The sequence below is a fragment of the Dermochelys coriacea genome, chromosome 12 (genome assembly GCF_009764565.3).
Source record: "Dermochelys coriacea isolate rDerCor1 chromosome 12, rDerCor1.pri.v4, whole genome shotgun sequence".
In the NCBI taxonomy this organism is placed as follows: domain Eukaryota; kingdom Metazoa; phylum Chordata; order Testudines; family Dermochelyidae; genus Dermochelys; species Dermochelys coriacea.
In genome coordinates, this window is record NC_050079.1 from 26,518,968 (window position 1) to 26,542,694 (window position 23,727).

The window sequence follows — 23,727 nt, forward strand, 5'->3', positions numbered from 1 at the left end:
TTCATAGATACTAAGGTCAGAAGGGACCATTCTGATCATCTAGTCTGACCTCCTGCACAACGCAGGCCACAGAATCTCACCCTCACTCCTACAATAAACCTCACCTATGTCTGAGCTATTGAAGTCCTCAAATCATGGTTTAAAGACTTCAAGGAGCAGAGAAGCCTCCCTCAAGCGACCCGTGCACTATGCTACAGAGGAAGGTGAAAAACCTCCAGCGCCTCTCCAATCTGCCCTGGAGGAAAATTCCTTCCTGACCGCAATTATGGTGATCAGCTAAACCTTGAGCATATGGGCAAGATTCACCAGCCAGATACTACAGAAAATTCTTTCCTGGGTAACTCAGATCCCATCCATCTAATATCCCATCTCAGGGGATTAGGCCTATTTATCCTGAATATTTAAAGATCAATTAATTACCAAAATCACATTATCCCATCATACCATCTCCATAAATTTATCGAGTAGAATCTTAAAGGCAGATAGATCTTTTGCCCCCACTGCTTCCCTTGGAAGGCTATTCCAAAACTTCACTCCTCTGATGGTTAAAAACCTTCGTCTGATTTCAAGTCTAGACTTCCTGGTGGCCAGTTTATACCCATTTGTTCTTGTGTCCACAGTGGTGCTGAGCTTAAATAATTCCTCTCCCTTTCCTGTATTTATCCCCTGATATATTTATAGAGAGCAATCATATCTCCCCTCAACCTTCTTTTAGTTAGGCTAAACAAGCCAAGCTCCTTGAGTCTCCTTTCATAAGACAAGTTTTCCATTCCTCGGATCATCCTTCTCTGTACCTGCTCCAGTTTGAATTCATCCTTTTTAAACATGGGAGACCAGAACTGCACACAGTATTCTAGGTGAGGTCTCACCAGTGCCTTGTATAATGGTACTAAAACCTCCTTATCCCTACTGGAAATGCCTCTCCTAATGCATCCCAAAACCGCATTAGCTTTTTTCACAGCCATATCACATTGGCAGCTCATAGTCATCCTATGATCAACCAATAGTCCAAGGTCCTTCTCTTCCGTTACTTCTAATTGATGCGTTCCCAACTTATAACTAAAATTCTTGTTATTAATCCCTAAATGCATAACCTTACACTTCTCACTATTAAATTTCATCCTATTACTATTACTCCAGTTTACAAGGTCATCCAGATCCTCCTGTATAATATCCTGATCCTTCTCCGAATTGGCAATACCTCCCAGCTTTGTATCATCTGCAAACTTTATTAGCACACTCCCACTTTTTGTGCCAAGGTCAGTAATAAAAGGATTAAATAAGATTGGTCCCAAAACCGATCCCTGAGGAACTCCACTGGTAATCTCCCTCCAGCCTGACAGTTCGCCTTTCGATAGGACCCGTTGCAGTCTCCCCTTCAACCAATTCCTTATCCACCTTTCCATTTTCATATTGATCCCCATCTTCTCCAGTTTAACTAATAATTCCCCATGTGGCACGCTATCAAATGCCTTACTGAAATCTAGGTAAATTAGATCCACTGTGTTTCCTTTGTCTAAAAAATCTGTTACTTTTTCAAAAAAGGAGATCGGGTAGGTTTGGCACGATCTACCTTTTGTAAAATCATGTTGTATTTTGTCCCATTTATCATTGACTTCAATGTCCTTAACTAATTTCTCCTTCAAAATTTTTTCCAGGACCTTGCATAGTACAGATGTCAAACTCACTGGCCTGTAGTTACCCGGATCACTTTTTTTTCCTTTCTTAAAAATTGGAACTATATTAGCAATTCTCCAATCATTTGGTACAACTCCTGAGTTTACAGATTCATTAAAAATTCTTGCTAATGGGCTTGCAATTACAGGTGCCAATTCATTTAATATTCTTGGATGAATTTTATCTGGGCCCCCCAATTTAGTCCCATTAAGCTGTTTCAGTTTCGCTTCTACCTCAGATATGGTAATATCTACCTCCATATCCTCATTCCCATTTGTCATGTTACCATTATCCCTAAGATCCTCTTTAGCCTTATTAAAGACTGAGGCAAAGTATTTGTTTAGATATTGGGCCATGCCTAGATTATCTTTAACCTCCACTCCATCCTCAGTGTTTAGCGGCCCCACTTCTTCTTTGTTAGTTTTCTTCTTATTTATATGTCTATAGAACCTTTTGCTATTGGTCTTAATTCCCTTTGCAAGGTCCAACTCTACTCGACTTTTAGCCTGTCTCACTTTATCCCTACATGTTCTGACCTCAATTAGGTAGCTTTCCTTGCTGATCCCTCCCATCTTCCACTCCCTGTATGCTTTCTGCTTCTTCTTAATCACCTCTCTAAGATGCTTGCTCATCCAGCTTGGTCTACAACTCCTGCCTATGAATTTTTTCCCCTTTCTTGGGATACAGGCTTCCGATAGCTTCTGCAGCTTTGATTTAAAGTAATCCCAGGCCTCCTCTACCTTTAGATGCATAAATTCTTCAGTCCAATCCACTTCCCTAACTAATTTCCTTAATTTTTGAAAGTTAGCCCTTTTGAAATCAAAAACTCTAGTTGCAGATTTATTTTTGTTAATCCTTCTTCTGTTCAGTTTGAACTGAATTAGCTCATGATCACTTGAGCCAAGATTATCCCCTACAACCATTTCTTCTATGAGGTCCTCGCTACTCACCAAAATTAAATCTAAAATGGCCACTCGCCCTCGCTCCTTATATACATTCTCCTACCGACGGCTGTATCCTTTTTTACTTCATCTTCTTCCCTCTCAATGCTAAAATCTGGCTTGGAGTTTACCTGGACATCTCCCAACCATCTCCCCCAAATTCCTAGTTTAAAGCTCTCTTTATCAGTTGTGCCAGCCTCCATCCTAGAAGTCTCTTTCCTTCCCTACTCAGATGAAGTCCATCCTGAGAGAACTGCCCTCTGTCTGTGAATGCCTCCCAGTGGCCAGACATCCCAAAGCCCTCCTTATAGCACCACTGCCTAAGCCATCTGTTGACAGTCATAATCTTGTCACACCTTTGTTGCCCTTCTCTAGGAACAGGCAGGATCCCACTAAAGATCACCTGAGCCTCAATTTCCTTAAGCGTCTTCCCCAGCCTAGCATAGTCTCCCTTAATACTTTCCAGCGAGAATCTAGCCGTATCATTTGTTCCTACATGAAGAATAATTAGGGGATTCTTTCCTGCTCCCTTTAGGATCCTTTTCAACCTCAGGTCTACATCCCGTATCTTAGCATGCAGAAGACAGCACACCCTTCTATTCTCTGGATCTGCTCTGGTTACAGGCCTGTCTATTCTTCTATGTGATAGGGGACTCTTTATTGAGACCTGCCTTTTTCTGGTGACAGTGCTATTCTCTAGTCTCTCCCCTGTTCCCTCTGAATGCAAGTTCTTTCCATTCCTGTTTTCCCTTTATAATCCTCTTCAACCCATCCTGTATCCCCCAGGGGCTCATATTTGGTGTAGTCTCCCTTGACTCTTCCCCTTTTCCTATAGGACTAGCCTCTCTTCTCTTCTTCCTTACCCTTCCACCTTCAGCAACTACCTGCTGAGCCCCTTCTTCATTTTCCAACTCTGCAAACCTGGTCCTAAGCTCTATTTCTCCTTCACTAGCCCGTCTTTTCTTCTGCCTGGTTCTTTTAGTCACATGCTTCCACTGACCACTTTCCTCACCCAGTCTCCCCTCAAAATTCCCCAGCCCTGCTTCCCACTTCCCGCAGCCCCCATTGGCCTGTAGTGGCAAACTGCAGCCAAAGGGAGCCGTGATCGTCTGAACCTGTGGATGCAACAGGTAAACAAACTGGCCCAGACCGCTAGGGGGCTTACCCTGGCGGGCCGTGTGCCAAAGGTTACCGATCCCTGCTATAGTGCATGGATCACTGGCTAGCCTAATTTAGTCTTATCTGTTTTTAAAATGTAGAGAAAGCCACAGCTCCCACCTGTGCTGTATTATTTTAATAAAATGTATGGACCCAAAACAAACACAGGAGTTTGTACTTGTGTCTCAGCACACGGGTTGCACACATATAAAAACAAAGACATTCTGATAATGCAACAGAAAAATTCATACTAAAATCCAAAAGTCCTAAGAAAATGAAAGCTTAATATAGCTTTTGCATGGATTTGTTAAAAAGTGAGGAGGAAAATAAACTTCTCTTTGATTCACTGGATTACAGAATAAGGGGAATATAAACTAGCTAAAAGAAAAGGAGTACTTGTGGCACCTTAGAGACTATCAAATTTATTAGAGCATAAGCTTTCGTGAGCTACAGCTCACTTCATCGGATGCATTTGGTGGCTTACCTTTTCTTTTTGCGAATACAGACTAACACGGCTGCTACTCTGAAACCTATAAACTAGCTGTTACTAAGGTTCTGTGGTTTCACTCTGGGGTGTTTTCTGCTCTCTCTCTCTCTCTCTCTCTCTCTCTCTCTCTCTCTTTCTTTTTTTTTTTTTTTTTAAATTGAAACGTAAAAATGTTAAAGGGCTCTGTCTTCATATAGGCTTGTCTTTTAAAGTATTTATGCCTTTACAAAACTTAATATAACTTTCACTTGTGTGTGTTTCTTTCCCCACTTTTTAACAAACTTCTTCTTTCTGATCCACTGGTTTACAGAATAAGGGGAATATAAACTGGCTGTTACTAAGGACCTGTGGTTTTAAACCTGGGGTGTTTTTGCATGTTCTATTTTATTGAAACACACCTGTAAAAATGTTAAATGAAGGGATGTGTCTTCATATAGGCTTGTCTTTTCAAATGTTCATTCCTTTACAAGACATAATATATCTTTTACTTGCACTTGTTAAAAAGTTTGGGGAAGAAGCAGCCTTCTTATCTCTGATCCACTGACTCACAGATGCTGTTTTTGGTAACAGGGATTTTGCTGCAGCTTCAAATTGTTATTACTAAAAATGACCATGTTAGTCTAAAACAGGGGGAAACTTTTAAAAATTGTTTGTTACTAAGGACTTATGGTTTTAACTTTTATTAAAGCCCCTATGTAAAAGGGCTACATGGTGGGGAAAAATGCTTGGGGTCTTTTTTTTTTTTTTTTAAAGATGAGAATAAGGCAGTTAAGGTGTGGGGTGGGAAAGAGATGGCTCTTGTTTAAAAACCTTGGGACTATAGGATTGGTGCAGGAAAATGAATTCCATGACACTGCTGTAGAACAACATCTGATTGGGCCAATCCAAAGGCAGTGATTAGAAGCCTGAGGGGCTGTGAACCTGGGAAGTTGTCTCTTTCCCTAGAAACACTTGGAAGATCTCTCTGACTCAAAGATATGCTGTCTGCCTTTGCAAAAGGGCTTTCTTTTCCCTTTTCTTGTACTGTTCTCTCTCTGCCTATGTTTGTGTTTTCTCTTTTATGTAACTCCTTTCAAATGCTCTTTTCTTATCCTTGTATCTATCCTTGTATTTAATAGTTTAAATGTTTCTTTTTTAACCAACCTTTATATTTTTACCATGTGGTTACTAAATAGTTTCTGCTTTAGTAAATGCCCTTTTTGCCATATTTGTTTATCTATTTTTCAATATTATTTAATATTTTTAAATGCTCTTTTCTTAACCTACCCTTATTTTAAATGTTTCCTAACCAACCTTTATATTTTTATCATGAACTTACTAAACAGTTTTCTTTATTTCTTTTTAAATGCTCTTTTCTTAATCTACTCTTATATTTACATTTTACACCTTTTACATTTATCTCAAAAATTGTTGTTCTTTAATAATCCAAACTAGTCCTTTAAAAACACCTCTCCTTACTAAACCTCACCAAAAAATCTCTCTTCTCTTCAATAACTTGCCTTTATTCTTTCAGACTATCCCTTTAAAAAAATATTTTTTTCTTTAAACTCTTTCTATTTCTTTAATAACATGCCAAAGTAGGTCTTTAAAATAACCTCTCCTTACCCAACCTCACCAAATAACCTTTTTCCTTTTTTCCTCTAAAACTTACCAAAGCTTTCTTTTTTAAATCTTTGTACTCTCTCCCTATTCTTTCAACCTTTTTCTCGAAACAATCAAATGTATCAAAGCACAAGCATGCAACATACCCGCTATTCAAACACAAAATATAATCAATTTTTTTTTCAAAATGGCTGATCTTGCCAAACTTTGATGCCTATGGAAACAGGGACAGAGGGCGGGATATAAGCCCTAAATGGGGCATGGAAACCGGTCAAAAATACATGGTGATGAATGGTATCAAGGTATATACTACTTCAGTCCCATAGGAAAATTCTGATATTTTAACATTAATTTTCATCCAAATCAGAAAAACATGAAATATCAAAACTTTTCATGGAAGGAAAAAAATTACATTAGTACATTGTTTTGATACTGTTCATAAGAACGTTTCAACATTCATGAATCAAAACTTCCTATTTTGTTTTGTTCAGCTGATATTACTCTGCGTCCACCTGAGCTGCCTCAGTTCATCATGGGAGCAACTACTTAGACACAAGGGGAAGCTCTGTGCATCACAGGAGATGTAGTCGGGCAAGGAAGCACAGCCCACAGGGATGAATGGGGGTAGAAGGCAATATGACAGTTCAGGCAGATGGAAAGATTAATGTCAACCCAACCTGAAACAAAATGTTCTGGCTCAATTAAATGAAATGTTTTGATTTTCGTGACAGTAACTTCTGCTGAAATCAGTATTTTCACATGGAAAACATTGACGTAGACAAAGCCCCATCTTTTGAATGAAAAAATGTTTCACTTGAAATGTTTCAATCAGCTCTGAGTACAACACAGGGACAAATGAGCCAGCTCAGAGAAATCTTTAGGTACTACTTCAGTTCCCTGTATTTGGAAAAGTTTCAAACCAAACATGCAGTCCCCTCTGCCTTTGTATTCTTAAATTGTACAAGGTGTAGAGTTAATGTTTCTGAGGCTGTTCTCTAGAACAATTTTAAAATCACGTTATTACTAGCTAACTTTGGAACTGACTTTCATATCAGATGGAGAAGTTTATATCATGTAGCAAAGCTGCCAAATTTTCCTTCTGAATCTTCCTTTCTACAGTACAAAGGACTGTCAGGGAAAGTTAACATTCAAATTGTTGGAGAACTTGAAATTACATATAAATTGTTTCCCATTACTTCTTACCAACTGTCAGTAGGTACATCAAAAGAGAAGCAATTGTTAGTGATAGAAAAGTAGACACCACATGATTAGCTGAATGTTCTATTAAGCCAATATTTTGGGAGGTAATGTAGTCGGATGTATTCCAAAGTTACTTTTCAGTATTAAGCAGTTACTTTTGTTCTGTAGTGCTGTAACATGGTTGGAAAGTGGTGTGTTAGGACCTTCATGTCATAGTGATATGTGTTTTGTTTTTTTTCCTGTCCCTTTATTCTGCATCGTTGTATGAGCTACACACACTGCATTCCTCATTCTACGCGAATGTGTAGGAAACTGCTGAGCAAAATGATTGTAGCTTTTTTAACATCAAATGCTCATTGTTAAACTATATTTAGGATGTACATCTAGGAAGTAATTGATTTTGTTTGCAATTGAGAAACCTTACGCTGCAAAATGTAAAGGATCCTGGGGGTATTTTCATTCTGAAAGTCATGGTGACCACTTAAACATATCTGTCAACCCTTAATCTGAACTATGGATGATCAATTTGAAAACACCTTGTTAATGTGGGTTAGGATTGACTGTAGCTTTGGGAAATACTTGTGAAAAAGACCCCTCCACTCCCATCCTCAGGAAAGAGAACAACAGTTGGAAATCTGTCCTTGTACCAGCCTAGGACTGAAGGGAATGGTGCTTTTCATCATTCTGTTCTAGCCCTAGTACAGTAATTATCTTGTTGTGCATTGCTGTATTGTAATGGCTAGTTGAGAAGACTGAAACACTACACTGCAAGCTTAAATTGTTACTAACTTCACTAGCACTGACATATTTACAAAGATGCTCTCAGAAAGTGTTATCAACTTAAGTGGCCAGCATTTTCATTAGAGCATGAGGACGGGAGTTTAGCTTGTCTTTCACATTATTCCTATCTTACCTAAAGGAGAATAATTCATGTCTGTTAGTTTGTTTTGCTTTTTACAGGAGACTATCCATAGGCAAGAGAGACGCCTTTGAACCAAAACCACTTGTCCAATGCCAGCCACTAGGAAATTCAGATATGGATCCAAACTTTGAGGCTCTGACTGTATCTACCAAAGAACACCTTGCTAAGGATACCTTTCCTTTCAATTAACCTTAGAAATATGCTGTCCAGAAAGGCATAGGTGCTGGAACTAAGGGTGCTGGGGGTGCTACCGCACCCCCTGGCTTGAAGTGGTTTCCATTATATACATGGTTTTATAACTCGTTTCCATGGATTTCAGAACCCTCACTATACCAATTGTCCCAGCACCCCTGTAAAATGGTGTTCTCTTTTCTGAACATCCTAGTCTTTAAAGAGCAGTTGCTAGAGAGCAAAGAACTTAATCTGAACAGATAATCCGTACCTTGGCTATCTCAATGTTGTGGTGATCTGTGGGCATGGAAATTGAAGACCTGCATCCAGAGAAGTCTGAGTGGATGGGTTTATCTATTGTATGAGCTCTGGGCTGCTGCACTGTCCTGATCCTTCTAAAGATTTATCAAGCTGGAACAGAGCTCCCTGCAAGGGAATATGGGGCCTTCACCATTTGGGCCTCATACAAATATGTCAGTCATTAACACAGAACACAAAACAAGAAGAATAAGCCAGGGACATCCCTGGGGCAGAGGCAGAGGGGAATATTGCTGTAGTTTATGGTAATAACCTCAAACATAGTGCAGAGCACAGTAATAAGTGGTGAATATCCCAAAGCATTGCATTTTATTTAGGGGCCTTTGTCACCTATGTATCAGACTGAACCTCTTAAACAGATGTACAGTTTGGTTACAATACAAAATGTTTCACTTCACTCAGCAGATCCCTCTTTCCATATTCTCCCAAGTTTGAAATGATTTCACTTTTGCTGGCTAACACTGTATGTCCCCAAATGAAATAGTTTTGCTGTCTCTTGACTTGCTTCAGAACTGCAGATTTGGCTCCTTCCTCTGTAAAAACAATTTCTTCAGTTAAGCTAGTACCCATCCTTTGTATCTTTCAAGTCAAACATATAGTGAAAACAAAACTCCAGGATTCCTTGCAAAAATACTTCCTCTTTTCTCCTTGGCAGCTTTCATCATTTCAATCAGAAGTGTCATTGTCTATTCTGCAGTTCCTTTGTATGGTATCGTTATGAGTGATGCTTGGCTCCATAGCACAGCTGGAGTCTGCAAGGAGATACTCACTCCTTTCTGGCTAGTCTGTGAACATCTCCTTCAGCAAAAAATCCTCCCCTTCTGGTGAGCCAGTCCCGGGGAGCTCCTTTCCCTGAAGTTGGGGATGTAACCACTCATGTTCAAGTATAACATATCCCTTGCCACCATTCCAGCTTTAGAGGTCCTTCAGAAGTAACTGGGTAAGGGCACCCCCAACACCCTTAGTTCAAGCACCTATGCCTTTCTGGACAGCATATTTCTAAGGTTAATTGAAAGGAAAGGTATTCTTAGCAAGGTGTTCTTTGGTAGATACAGGCCAGAGCCTCAAAGTTTGGATCCATATCTGAATTTCCTAGTGGCTGGCATTGGACAAGTGGATTTGGTTCAAAGGTGTCTCTCTTGCCTATGGATAGGATCAAGTTCTGCAGATGTTAGACTCCTGAAGAAAGGCTAGGTAGTGCACTATTTCAGTCAACAAACTCCAGAGATAGTAGCAGGAGTTGTTGAAGCTGAGCAAGGGAAAGTATGCCCTATGCAACATGGTGCAGCATGTTGGAGTGACCAGAAGCAAGCAGCTAAAAATGCAGGGCTAGGTTATACCATGTAAGTAGGGAAGTAAACCTCCAACCAGATGTTCCCTTGCTAAACCTACCTGTATCTTGGGTGTGGCTCAGGGGTGGAGCACCCTCTGCTCTCCAGATACTCGCTGTGTCAGCAAGCATTTGGCAGTGCATAGGGCAGAGTAGTCCATCCTATCCATCCCCATCCACTGCCCAGGAGTAGTTGGCCTGGCTTGGGGCCAGGAGAGGCAAGAGTAAGCTGCATCCATTGAAATGCTGCAGTAACTTACTCCCTCCTCCTATCATCCTTCCAAAACAAGAGGATAATAAAGGATGAGCTATGACTGAGAGAGTTCCTTCCCAAGCTGTTCCTTTCATCAGATCTGAGACTATAGGCTCAGTCTAGCTTTTGTCTGACTACTTGTACCAATAGCTTAAACCCCATTTATTTTAAGCAAGGACCTTAAATATGTCCTGAAGAGAGCAGGGGGAAAAATTCACAATTGGATTATTCAATTAACTGAGCTCTCTATGCTCATAAATCTTCTTTTGAGCAGATCATGATTTTCTCAGATGTATTCATTATTTGAAATTGTGCTGGATAACTTCAGCAAATAATTCTCAGCCTGCAAAGTATAAGTGGAGCGTTCACTGAAAGATTTTGGTATTCAAGCTGCTTTGCGATACACACGTGACGTGGTATGGTTTCTTTTCCTAATTGGAAGAGTATAATTCTTTAGAATCAAGTTTTGGTGCAAATGCATGTAAATAGTGTACTAATTAGAAATGTGCTTTGGACAAGTAGTTCTGCAATATTGGCTTTAAAATGTCCTGTTTCATTGATGGTTGCTCCAGATAATTTTTGCAGTTCCTGTCCAGCTCTGATCTGTGTTCCTCCCATTCTTTAAAGTTAATGTAATGCTTAAGTGAAACTAGTTTTAATCAAAAATAAAAGATGCATATCTAGGCTCTCAAGTGCACTGTCCTATAGCTCTATCCTGTGTAAACTAGTAATCCAAATCTAATGTATAGTTGATTTAAATAAATGACTAAACAGTCGCAGTTGATACAATTTTTATTGCCCTGGCTGGGGAGGCTGAAATATCTCACAATAATCTCATGTAAAGAATCATTTGATTTTTTTGCAATGAAGAGTTCTTTAAAAGAATATCTCTAGCCCAACTGGAAAATTAATGATAAATATCCCATAAAAGAAATTTGACTAAAAACAGCCATGAATCAGACTTGCAACAGAAATTTTCTGACCAGCTCTAGCAGCTCTTCAAATAGATCTTTTTACAAAATTTAAGTTGAAGACAACTCCCCCCGCCCCCATGGTTTTTGTGGAATTTTCTGAGTTATAGCTGACAAACCAGAAATCAATTTTTTTGGTTGTTGACAACCTAAAATGGTAGGTTCCCCCTTCCCCACCAGTTTTTTTTAATGAGAACCTGAAAGATATTTATGAAAATGGCTGTTCTTTTAAAAAAAATTTGAATTTTAGGTATAAAAAACAAAATAAAATGTATACCGAAGAATATTTCAACCAGTTTGAGCTCTTGTATGATGAACTGCAGAAAAATTAAACCTTCCCATCACACAAAATATTACTATAAGTTATTGAAGGTAATATAAACGTTTTCAAGTGTTGTAATAAGAATGCTTAAACTGCATTGGAACTACCAGATGGGTATAGTGCAGGCATTTCATTGATGTAGTGCCCAAGCCTCCACTCACTGATATCAATGGAAGGACTCCCATTGACCTGGCATTGGACCTGTAATTATATAGTGGAAATGTTGTTCAAAAACACTGGGGCCCAATTTTGCTCTGTCCTACCAACGTAAATCCTGAGTACCGAACTCAGTTAAATTACGCTGGATTTATACCCATGTAACAGAGAGACGATTCTGACCCGATATCTATCTGTATAGTAATAGTATGTATTTCCATGTAGAATCTGCACTGAAAAGTTCTCACTTTGTCATCTATCTATGAACTTTGAAGGGTAAAGGCTCATGCATAGAATAACTGGCAATAAAAAATACAGCAAGGTAACCACTAAACGACATAAGATAAATAAATTATTTTTCTTTCTAAGGTGAGTGCACACCCTATTTATGTAATGGAGAGACCTTCACTGCAGCACTCAAAGGAATAAAACCTTAGTAAATGAAAACAATCCTAGTAATACTTTGTGCTTTGAAAACACCTTTCATTCAGGGACCCTAAAGCACTTTGCAGAAATGAACTAAGAAAGCCTCCTCAAGCTCCTGAGCAGTATAGTAGATACAGCATGCATTATGTACATCTTACAGATTGGTGAATTAAAGCACTTACAGGTTCAATGACTTGGCAGCGTTCCCACAATGGATCAGTATCAGAACTAGCCATAGAACCACAGGTTCTGGTCTCCTAGTCCCTTGATCTAATCATTAGACAACATTTCCTGGTGAAAGTCTAACAAACCTAACTACAAAGAGAGGCAGCACAGAACAATAATAAAATAGAGAATTGTTACCTTTACTGTAGCTTCTGTTGGAGAACTATATCTAAAACCGTCAAAATGAGCTACTTCATTTCCTTGGGCTTAAAATGTAGCAATAGCTGAGGCAGTACATTTAGTTCAGTGCAAAATGCTAACTGGGTAGATTTTTAAACTCAAATAACACTTTTTTTGGTAGGATCCATGATATCTTATGTGACATGAGTCTTGGGACATTCGTAACTTTACAAAACTGTCATTTTCTGAGATTCCAAATGGGATAAACATTGGTTTTTTGTTATCAAAAATTATTATTAAAACATTCAACAAATGTTCCAAGCAATATATAGAAGTTAGAGCACTTTTTGGAAGTGACCTATTTTGACCTTTCTTTTATGACAATGGTCTGTCACTTTGTGCGTATTAGATTAAGGAGCTGATCTCAACGGTGACATGGTGCTTTTCTTCATTGTATCATTTTATTTTAGAATGTCATTTTCATCTCCTGGTTTACAGATCACAGAAGTAATCTCTTTAGGTAACCAAGCATTCTGGAGTGTTTGTGACTATCTAAAAACTATTGTAGCATCATGGATTCTGAGACATCCTAAACAAGGATGTCTCTTTACTTGGATATTTATAAGAAAGATAGCACTACATGGAATACATAGGTACCTCAATATCCTAACCATAATTCCTCTGAAAATGTGGTCACACAACGTTGCTGCCTTTGCATCATATTCACTCAATTCTGGGTCCCAGCAAGCAAGGGCCATGTATAATTACGGTTGAGGAGGCAATACGCTGTTTTGTTGTAGGCTCCTGTTTGCAGGTACTTATATAATTTTTCAGAAGAAGTTCATGGGCTGAAATTTCCCAGGCCTGTTTCATCCCTTAGATGATTCCTGGGAACTTCAGAAAAATTCTTATTTCTAAATTAACTGAATATAACACTGTTTTTGTACATTCAAATATTATTTAGAGATGTCTTTCTATTTAGAACTCAAACAATTGCATTTTAATCTTCAGGCTTTCCATGGACTGAGTCTTCAGTCAGGACTGGTGCTTTTTACATCTGAAGAAATTTGGTTAGGAAGCTGTAAGCGTTTGCAATCATGCACTGTGCATGGTGAAGATTTATTGCTTATCAGACGTAGTCACAGGCTTTATGGTCACAAAGTCTGACAGCAAGAAGGATATTTGCTTTCTTATCCCAGGACAGGCAAAACACACACAGACCTGCTGGAAAGTAACAAACAGAACAGAAATAGGACATCTGGTCTTTCTACAACTATTGTCTAAAATATAGAGCTGATAGGGGAATAGGGGAGGGGAAGTGTTGACTATTGGGTTTTTCATCAAAGTTTCAATTTTTGTCACTTTTCCAGCTGGCTCTAATGAAATGTCAAAAAAAAAAAAAAAAGCACCAAGCAAATGGACAGATAACAAATACTAAAGATAGCTTGGTAGCAGCAGCCAGAACTACAGCAAAATCCCAGTGACGGTACAGAACGGGAGTCCTCTGTGTGCATTTTGGATCTATTTGCTGAGTCTTGGACTAAAGAACTGGAGAAAACTCTGAGGGGGTAAAACAAAACAAGGTAGAATGAGCCATCCACACCAATGTGGAATGAATTTAGCAAAGCCCACTGAAAGTGTTCTCAAGATCTGTATGTAAATGAGTAATTTCAGGGTAAGGGAGATAAGCCAGGAAGAAAAATAAAAGCTCTTACCAGGGGCTCATAAAGGTCCCTTTTTCTTCCTCTCTCCTGGGAATTTTTTAAATGAAATTAGATTGCTATTTTGTGTGATCCTTTTCACAGAGGAAAAAAATATTCTTCAGAAGTAGCCCCGATACTGTAGGTATAAACCGTTATGTTGTCTTCCCCCCCCCCCGCCCAATAGATCTAAAATGGGAAGACAAATCCTGAGGCCATATTTAGTCTAAGGGTCTAATCCTCCTGCATTCCTGATCCAAAGAACTCTCATTGAATTGATTAGGAGTTTAACCTACCTCAAGAGTGGGCCCAAAGTATTTTAGCCAAAGATAGGCAAAGAATAGGATAAAATAACAGTGAATGGAGAGGAATAGTAATCACGGCCCTTTGCCTTTTGGTTTGATTTTGAATGAGACTCTCAAAGTCAAATGAGAGCAGTTGCTCTGAGTAGCACAGCACCAAGCAGCGTAACCATCTCACCAGGCCCAAATGAGGACATTTTGTGTCATTCTGTCATAGTCCACCTCAGACTGACTGACTTTTGCTCATCTCTGTCTTCCCAGAGAGTCCAGTCCCCTTTCTTTCCCAGCCAGTCACTGCGTAGCTGCCATGCTGAGGAGCACGGACATACCATAAACTGATCTTAAGCAAACATCCCATTTTGCTGACAGTCCCTAACTCGGATGAAAAGATTTGGCAATGGGAATGAATGCTCAGCAAAAGCACCACCAAGATTGTCCTCCCTCCCCCTGTTCTTACCCCCATGCCCCCTCCCCAACTGCAACCTACAAAAGTTATCTCAATTCTTAGAGTAAGTTAATGTATGGCAGCCAAATAAGCACATGTCTATGTTTAAATTGCAACCTCTCTTGTTTGGATTGCTGGGGAATGTTTGAGACTATGGAAGGGGAAGAGAGGAATTGAAGTTCCTGAACCAGGAATGAGGACACATGGGGCATAAACCTTTGAAACCAATGGGAGTTTTTTCATTGGTTTCAATGGGTTTTGGATCAGGGCCTTAGATACCATGGTGACAGGCACTTCTGTTCTATTTTAGATGGATGAGAAGTCTGTAAGGGGTAGTTTTGCAGTATCATATGAGCATGAACTCCATGAGAGACAAGGTTATTTTATTCCTTCAACTCAAATGCTGCTCTTTCCTGAGCAAACTATTAAAAGAAGACCAAGAGCCACATTGGAGACAACTGGTGCTAAAGAACAGCAGGGATTTTGTATGGTATACAGGAGTTTAATTCTGAACTGATTTATACCCTGTGCAATCCACCTTGATCTCAGTTCTCATTTGGCCTGCAAAAACTTCTCAGGGCTAGGTATTTACTTCGTTGTTGAGAGAGTTCAGACTAGAGTTTCGTCTATGGGGACTGCTATATGCTAACTGCTTCTTCATTAAAAGAAAAGGAGTACTTGTGGCACCTTAGAGACTAACAAATTTATTAGAGCATAAGCTTTCGTGAGCTACAGCTCACTTCATCGGATGCATTTTCTTTTTGCGAATACAGACTAACACGGCTGCTACTCTGAAACCTGCTTCTTCATTGTCTCTGAACTTATAATGAATAGTACATGTGGTCTTGCCTCTTTTTACCTCTAATATCTGAAGGCATGTTTGGAGTTGAGTACTATTTGTAGAACTGTGGTGTTTTGGATGTAATGGAGAAGACCTATTGTTAGAAAACCATGTTAGAAAATATGTTTTTGCTGGCATACACTCTTAGGTTAAGCTTCATGCTCACAAAAATGTGTTTGGTTGGCTTATGTTTTGATTAATTTATCCACCTCACACTTGCATGCATGCCTATGGCTATGGGACAAGCTTTTTCCAAACTGTGAACCCTAGGAGGAATATGATAGTTCAAGTCTAACACATCCATGAAATTCTTTGTGGAAGCAAAAACCAAAGCATGTGAGTTCAGTGAACTCTTCAGACTAGCAGACTGCATCGATTTCCTCCTCTCTAGATATAGAGGGCCAAATTCACCTCTGCCTTAACTCCATTAATTTCAGTGCAGTTGCACCGGCTCTGAGTGTGGCCTCTGTTAGAATAAAATGCAGTCACCACTTGCTAGTTTATTTTAAAGTTATTCTTGGAAAGCTTGAAAGAGACAAAGAGACACATAGTCTCTTGGGAGTGTGTCAGAACTTTTCAGGGGAGATTTGTGTTTAATCATGGGATTTGTTTTGTGCATACTGGGTCTGCCAGAAGCAGAATTTCTTTTAAATGCTTCTATTTGCCTGTACTTATGAACATGGGCAGTTACCAAATGGGATTAGGATGTTTGTATAGGGCTATCAAATGGCCTTGCAAACAAACAAAGCTGTGTAGATTTATTCAGAAATCTACATGCACAAACAACATCTAATTAAACAATTATTCCACTTACAGAGAATCAGGTTATTATTATTTTTTTTTTAAAACAGTACCTCCTTATCTGAAAAAGTTGCTATAGAGTAATAGAGTTTAAGGCCAGAAGGCACCTTAAAAACTAATCTGATCTGCTATATATCACTGTCCACCAGAACCCACACGCTATGCCCATGCCCATGAACATGAAGGAAATGGAATGGTGTGTGTTTTATTCATCGAACTAGACTCTTTTTCTAGACTTTGCAGGGGCACGCATCCCAGAGACTAGGTAAACTAACATTTTTGGGAATCATTTGAGTGGTCCAAAGGGGATTAATGCTGTCACAGAGAAGTGAGGCATTGTTTACTATGGTAAGAGTGACACATGTATCATGCAGGGAATGAAAGCATTTCAAATCACAAAAATGGACAGTAGTGGCATTAACCAGTCTCACCCACTTCTCCCCACATCATTTATGCAATGTAGCTGTCATTAAAATGGATGACTATTTTCATTTTATATGAGAATCTCAGCATGACTAGCAAGCAATTCACCAGATTTTATGAGACTGCTGGCTTTCCATCTGTCCCAAGAGATGAACGCATACAAAAGGCTATTAGTGCACTGCTGCATAATGAGGTGAGTCTAAGGAATCTCGCATCATTTCACTCTTTCAGTATGCAGATCATGTATCATGCCAGGTGCAGAATCAATGATGTCCTTGCCCAGTTTCCAGGATAATGTTGTTTGTCATCATAAAGACTAGGGAGACACTTGGGAACTGGTGAAAACCCATTGGGGGCTGAACAGGTATAGAGCCTGCAGTATTCTATATGTACATTTGTTTTGGCACTGACTAAGAGTTCTTGTTCCCTATAAGCTCTTTAATGATATATCATAAGGCCTTATTCCGGAAGTTTTCCCTGAAGTGATCTACAAACTGGATTAGAACACTCTCTAAAGGGTGGAGCAAGCTTTATTATTCAAAATGGTGCAGGGTTTCCCTGTGTATACAGCCCTTAACTTCACATGCAAATCTATTAGCACAAAGAATGCTGCATGAGTATGCTGAAGAAAGATACTGAAGGCTTCCCTCCTAGGAAGAGGGAATAAAGACGAGAGAAAAATCTGTCTGTTTTGGAAGGAGAGTAGAGAAGAGTGTGTGAGGGATTGGTCGCAGGGAGTGAGAAGAACCCAATTGCTGGACTTTTGAAGTTTACTACTTGGCATAGCACCAGCCCACAATGATCGTTATTTTATATTTGTCACATCATCCTTCATTTTGTAGTAATGAATGTAATGTCACAAACAGAGGATTATGACCACTTGCATGGAGTTAGTAGCATGACCAAGGGATCGCTAATAGAATAGAAAATTCTATTCTCTGATCTGCATCCATAGCTCCCAGGAATGGGCCGCAAACACCTGAGAGTAGAAAGGACTCTGGAGAGAGTAACAGAATACTTTGCTAATGCACATATAATTAAATAGATCAGCAGAACTTTTGTTTCTGATACAGAATACTTTCACTTAGTGCTCTATATTATTCATACTGTCATATAGCAATTTGTATTTTGTTGATTCAGAGGATTCCATTTTTAAAATCAGCAAGTGCAAGCGACCTGTGACTAAAGTGATTTCTTAGCTTGGAAAAAAGTAACAAGCAACACAAGATTTACATTTTGGCCACAAGTGTTTTGATGACAGTGGCCAAATGCCATCAAACTCCAGGTTCTGTGTTCACGGTCAGATCACCTCCACCCGTCTTATTAGATCACTCTGGAACAAAAGAGCTGTATTCAATGCACTCTAAAAACAGGTTTCAGAGTAGCAGCCGAGTTAGTCTGTATTCGCAAAAAGAAAAGGAGTACTTGTGGCACCTTAGAGACTAACAAATTTATTAGAGCATAAGCTTTCGTGAGCTACAGCTCACTTCATCGGATGCATTTGGTGGAAAAAACAGAGAAAAAACTCTGTTTTTTCCACCAAATGCATCCGATGAAGTGAGCTGTAGCTCACGAAAGCTTATGCTCTAATAAATTTGTTAGTCTCTAAGGTGCCACAAGTACTCCTTTTCTTTTTTTTAAAAAAACAGAAAGTAAGCAATGTTCTCCTGATGAATCCTTCATGAGAAGTGATAGGGTAAGGAAAAGGTATTGTTAGGCAAAATGCTAGTAACTTATTGGACAAGGACAGATGTAGAAAAGTATGACAGTGACCTAGTGAGAGGGAGAAAAATTGCAAGGGATATGTTATCTGCTATATGTTCCAAACAGAAAAGGTAATTAGGGATGATGATCTGGCAATTTAGGTTCACTGATCTGTGAAGAAGGCCTCATCTCATTTGGAGAGTCGCTTTGGTTTGGATGTATTTCCTGAAGGCTGGTACTTAGTAGAAATTCTGAAACAATTAGAGCCTTTTCCTTTCCTTCTTCCTAATGCTAGCCCTTGCTCCTAAGTACATCCCTCTTAATCATGGCATTGGGTTACTAGCTGACTTCCTGCAAGTCCCCTCTATCAGGATCTCCAGCTGCTTATGACCAAGGCCTCTTGCATCTCAAAATGCAGTGACTTGGGAATCCTTTAAAAATCCTTCTGTTTGGGGGAAAGCATTTATATGGGACAAAGTGGGTCTCTGTTCTATCTGCTGGGTACACGTTTTTCCCCGATAATCTTACTGATTCTGGTGTTTCCCTATCAGAAATGCACAGCAGTCCCTGGGGCTTGTTGATTAATTAGAAAAGTGTATGCTGATTTTATCTAAACCTTTACAAAGGTACCAGTTCATTAAGACTGGGAGTTGGATTGAGATTCTGTCCAGTAGAATCTCTAAACACTGACCGTCTTTATTTTCCTTTACACAACCTTCCTGCCAAAGGCCTCATTGTCAATACAACAGCCATGAAATTTAACTCTGAGACCACTGTAATCGTGAGGGATGACTTTTTCTATGATGATGCAGAATAATTTTAGTAAAGCTTTCGTTATAAATAATAAAGATCTATATCTGTATGCCTTGCCTGGCTAGGCTGCTATATATAAGGACCCCAGCCAAAATATTGCAAACTATGTTCTGTTCTTGCTGCAGTGAATTTAGTGTGTGTTTTGGAAATGATCTAAGTTTTGTGCCTTCCCCTGGTTAATTCTGCTGTGTACTGAGGTGTTAAATATTAGCTAGAGTTGTTCTTGAATGTTAAGAGCTTGTATAAGCCAAAGCAGAATAAAGTCCACTCTGCACAATTATAATAATGTATAAGAACCTATATATAGTACAACAGAATGAAATGTATTGCAAAGCTTTTATTGCTCCTCCTGTTTCCAAATGGAGACAGCCCTGAGTGGTGCAGAGGCTTCCTAGCACAGTTTAGTATGAAATGCCAACTATGTTCTTGAGCAAGGAAAAAATCTCAACACCTCAAGACCTGTGTACAGAAATGATCACATGTATTTAAAAATAAAAACTTTAAGGAAGCTGTCTTTACAGCAGATAGAATTTTAACTCATTCATTCAAAGGCTTAGTGAACAGAAACATAATATCCCCCGCCCCAGTGCAAATACGGTGTATGGTCCACAATAACCAATGTTTATTACACAAAAGTGCTGAAGTTTTGTTTTCTCAGACTGCAGTTAAAACTGCATCAGCTTGTGATGGGATGCATACATGCTACACTGGCAGCCTGAAGGCTCAGTTAGCCCACCTAAGGGTACCTGTAGGGAATGTTAGGTACAATTCCTTAGAAGACCTAGCTAGTCCTTCTTTGTACAGGGAGCAACTCAGCACAGTGGTGGAAAATATAGTGCCAATCTATAAAAAGGGAAATAAGGTCAACCTAGGGAATTACAGACAAGCCATCTTAACTTCGGTACCTAGCGAGATTATGGAGCAAATAATTAAGTAATCAATTTTCAAATGACTAGAAGATAATTAAGGTGATAAAGTAACAGTCAGCATGGATTTGTTAAGAATAAATCCTGTCAAATCAACTTAATAGCTTTCTTGACAGGATAACGAGCCTTGAGGATAGGGAGGAAGCAGTAGATATGATATAGCTTGACTTTAGTAAGGCTTTTGATATTGTCTTGCATGACAGTCTCATAAACAAACTAGAGAAATACAGTCTAGATGGAGCTACTATAAGGTGGGTGCATAACTGGTTGGAAAACCATTCCCAGAGAGTAGTTGTCAGGGATTCACAGGCAAGCTGGAACAGCATATCGAGTGGGGTCCCGCAGCAATCAGTTCTGGGTCCGGTTCTGTTCAATATCTTCAACAATTTAGATATGGCATAGAGAGTACACTGAGAAGTTTGTGGACAGTACTAAGCTGGGAGGGGCTGCAAGTGCTTTGGAGATAGAATTAATATTAAAAATGATCTGGACAAACTGGAGATAAAGGTCTGAAGTAAATAGCATGAAATTCAATATGGATAAATGCAAAGTACTCCACTTAGGAAGGAACAATCAGTTGCATACATATGAAATGGGAAATGACTGCCTAGGAAGGAATAGTGCAGAAAGGGATCTGGGCGTCTTAATGGATCACAAGCTAAATGAGAGTCAATAGTATAACATTGTTGCAAAAAAAGCAAATATCCTTCTGGGATGTATTAGCAGAAGTGTTTGTAAGCAAGACATGAGAAGTAATTCTTCTGCTCTACTCCATGCTGATTAGGCCTCAGCTGGAGTATTGTGTTCAGTTCTTGGTGCCACATTTCAGGAAAGATGTGGATAAATTGGAGAAAGTGCAGAGAAGAGCAACAAAAATGATTAAAGGTCTAGAAAACATGACCTATGAGAGAAGATTAAAAAAAATTGGGTTTGTTTAGTCTGGAAAAGAGAAGACTGAGAGGGGACATGATACTAGTTTTCAAGTTCATAGAAGGCTGTTACAAGGAGGAGGGAGAAACATTGTTCTCCTTAACCTCTGAGGATGGGACAAGAAGCAATGGGCTTAAATTGCATCAAGAGAGGCTTAGGTTGGATATTAGGAAAAGCTTCCTGTCAGGGTAGTTAAGTGGCTAGGGAGGTTGTAAGAGCTCCATCACTGGAGAATTTTAAGAGCAGGTTAGACAAACACCTGTCAGGGATTATCTAGAACAGTCCTGCCTTGAGTGCAGGGAACTGTACTAGATGACTTCTTGAGATCCCTTCCAGTCCTATGATTCTAAGACACCTAGGAGACAGGAGGCCCAGGGAGAGAATAGACCTTGGGATTCTCTCCCAACAAGGGAGCTCTGGCAAACGGCCAAAGCTGGGAGAGGGACTGAGAAGCTTCTGGAGTGGATGGAATTCCTGTGATTGGTACTGATAAAGGGAAAAGGCTATAGGCAGGCAGTCCTGTGGGGTGGTGCTCCAGAAGAGGTGCGGGGAGCTGGGGAGAACCCAGAACTGCAAGCTGAGGCCTGGGATGGGCAGAGTGGCTGAAGTTGTGTCTGGTTCCATTTCAGGTTTGAGTTTTGCTGGGAAGGAGTCTGGGAGCCCCCTACTCTGAAAGAAGAGTGGGCTTGAAGAGGAGCCCTGGAGGGGCAAAACATCATATTGATAACTAGTGTCATGGGACACTGATGCGGGACATTGATACCCTGGAAAGGATCTATGGTGTGACTTGGCTGGAGGACCAAGTCACCACACCAGATCACAGAAGCCTTGAGGATGAGAGGAGGCAGAAGTATGGCAATGCTGGGCCTCAAGACAAGGGACATTTTGGGATGGTGAGTCTGTCATGCAGCTATTAGAGCCTTTGTTTATATGTTGATACTCATGGATAACTACATGTTATAATTAGAAAAGGAAATATTAAAGACTTCTGATTGCACATACATAAATCTTTTGAGGAAGGGGGCTACAATGTATGGAGAATGTGGATCTACAGTGTATTTTGTAGAGTGCATAACCACTCTGTAATCTTTTCCCTTTTAAACATTCAACTCAAATGCCCATCTCTTCTCTACTTCCTGGAGATAGTCAACTAATTCCCCATACAATGCCTACTTAACCCTTCAGACCTTCCTGGTCCCCCACCTATATTTACCACCTCTTCCAGTACCCTTTCTATTGTTGTGACCACTGTGCATTGTGAAATAATGTTATGAATGACATGTCTGTTTTGTATTACCAGTTTTGCAACTCTTGTGCTTTTATTGTGAGTCTTGTCATTTTTTCTTTCTTAAAGCCCCAGCTCCTGGAGTCCATGTTGTTTTGTAAGAAGCTCTCTCTCTTTTGGGAAAAATGAGTTTTTCACTCTCATGGTGGTAGAGAAAAGCTTGAAATGAGAAGCCTAAAGGCTCAAGAGTCAGGAGGCAAAAAGTAATTTAAAAAAAATGTTTTGTGACTTTGTTTTCAAGTTAGTTTCATTCTTTTTTTGTTGCCTGACTAATTTTTGAATGGTTGGATATGGCGATACCAACTTGCATTGTACTGCAGTTCAAGTGGCCATATATTGGTTGCTAAGGAATGGGGTGGACTTCAGAGCCTGAGCTCCAGCCCAAGCATCTACACAGCTATTTTTAGTGTCATAGGGCAAGACCCATGAGCCTAAGTCTGTAGACCTGGACTATGAGACTCTCTGCTGCATATTCTGCTCGTGGGGTAGACATCCCCAAAGAGGCCTGTGCCCATGCTGGGAAACAGGACGGAGGTCTCCCATCTTTTCCACAGCTGGAACACCAGCCCCTGCTGCTGTGCCACTTCTACAGCTTGAGACCTCAAACAACCCCAGCATTTGTAAAGTTCTTATTCAGATCTAGACCCAAATCCAAGCTTCATGGTTTGATTTTGTTCAGAAGGTGGGTTTGCCCTCCGACTCTGAAAGATTGGTAGCTGTATTTCTTATGATTAGGAGGTAATTGTTACTACCTTTGATTAATGTGAGAATATGTGGTAAGTGTTTATGCCCTAGCCCGGTCTTTTAGTTATAAATTTCTTATGTAACTGAAGCATTTGTCTTGATTTAGAAAAATCAAAGATGAGACCATATAGGGAAAGGGGAACAACTCACAACCTCTCTAAGTTAGGTCAGCACAAGGGAAATGAGGCAGCATTTTATGATGGAAAACTTACTCAATTCCTCCTCCTAAAGATTTTAGTTCTCTTTAGTACTGTTACTGGAAGATGGACCCTGTACTAATCCAAAGATACTAGCAAACTCTTGTGGCAGTTCTGGCTACAAGGGTACAGAGCTACTGTATCTGTTAAACAGAATACTTTGTTCCGTGCAACATTGTAATGGTTTAGTTGCCTTCCCAAAGGGAAACTACATAAGATTTCCTCCCCTTCTACTCATTTCCATATTGGACGAGTCTTTGTTTTGTGGTGTTTAGAGGTATATTAACCCTATGCTGGCTGCCTGTATAAGCAGTGGCATTTGTTGACCTTTTATAAG

General features: G+C 39.7%; 1 protein-coding gene across 6 annotated transcripts in view; it reads right to left on the bottom strand.

Moving 5' to 3' along the window:
• Positions 1-23,727, bottom strand: part of CDH5 (cadherin 5) — a 68,437-nt gene that overhangs the window by 39,279 nt on the left and 5,431 nt on the right. The window contains exons 2-3 of one of the 6 annotated variants that reach the window (XM_043495314.1): positions 13,423-13,503; positions 12,117-12,245 (exon numbers count right to left, since the gene is read on the bottom strand). The exons of 3 other annotated variants lie outside the window; for them this stretch is intronic. The gene's annotated coding sequence lies outside the window, so the exon portion shown is untranslated. The remainder of the gene's footprint in view (positions 1-12,116; positions 12,246-13,422; positions 13,504-23,727) is intronic. 2 more of the 6 variants (XM_043495315.1, XM_043495313.1) reach the window with 2 other exon arrangements.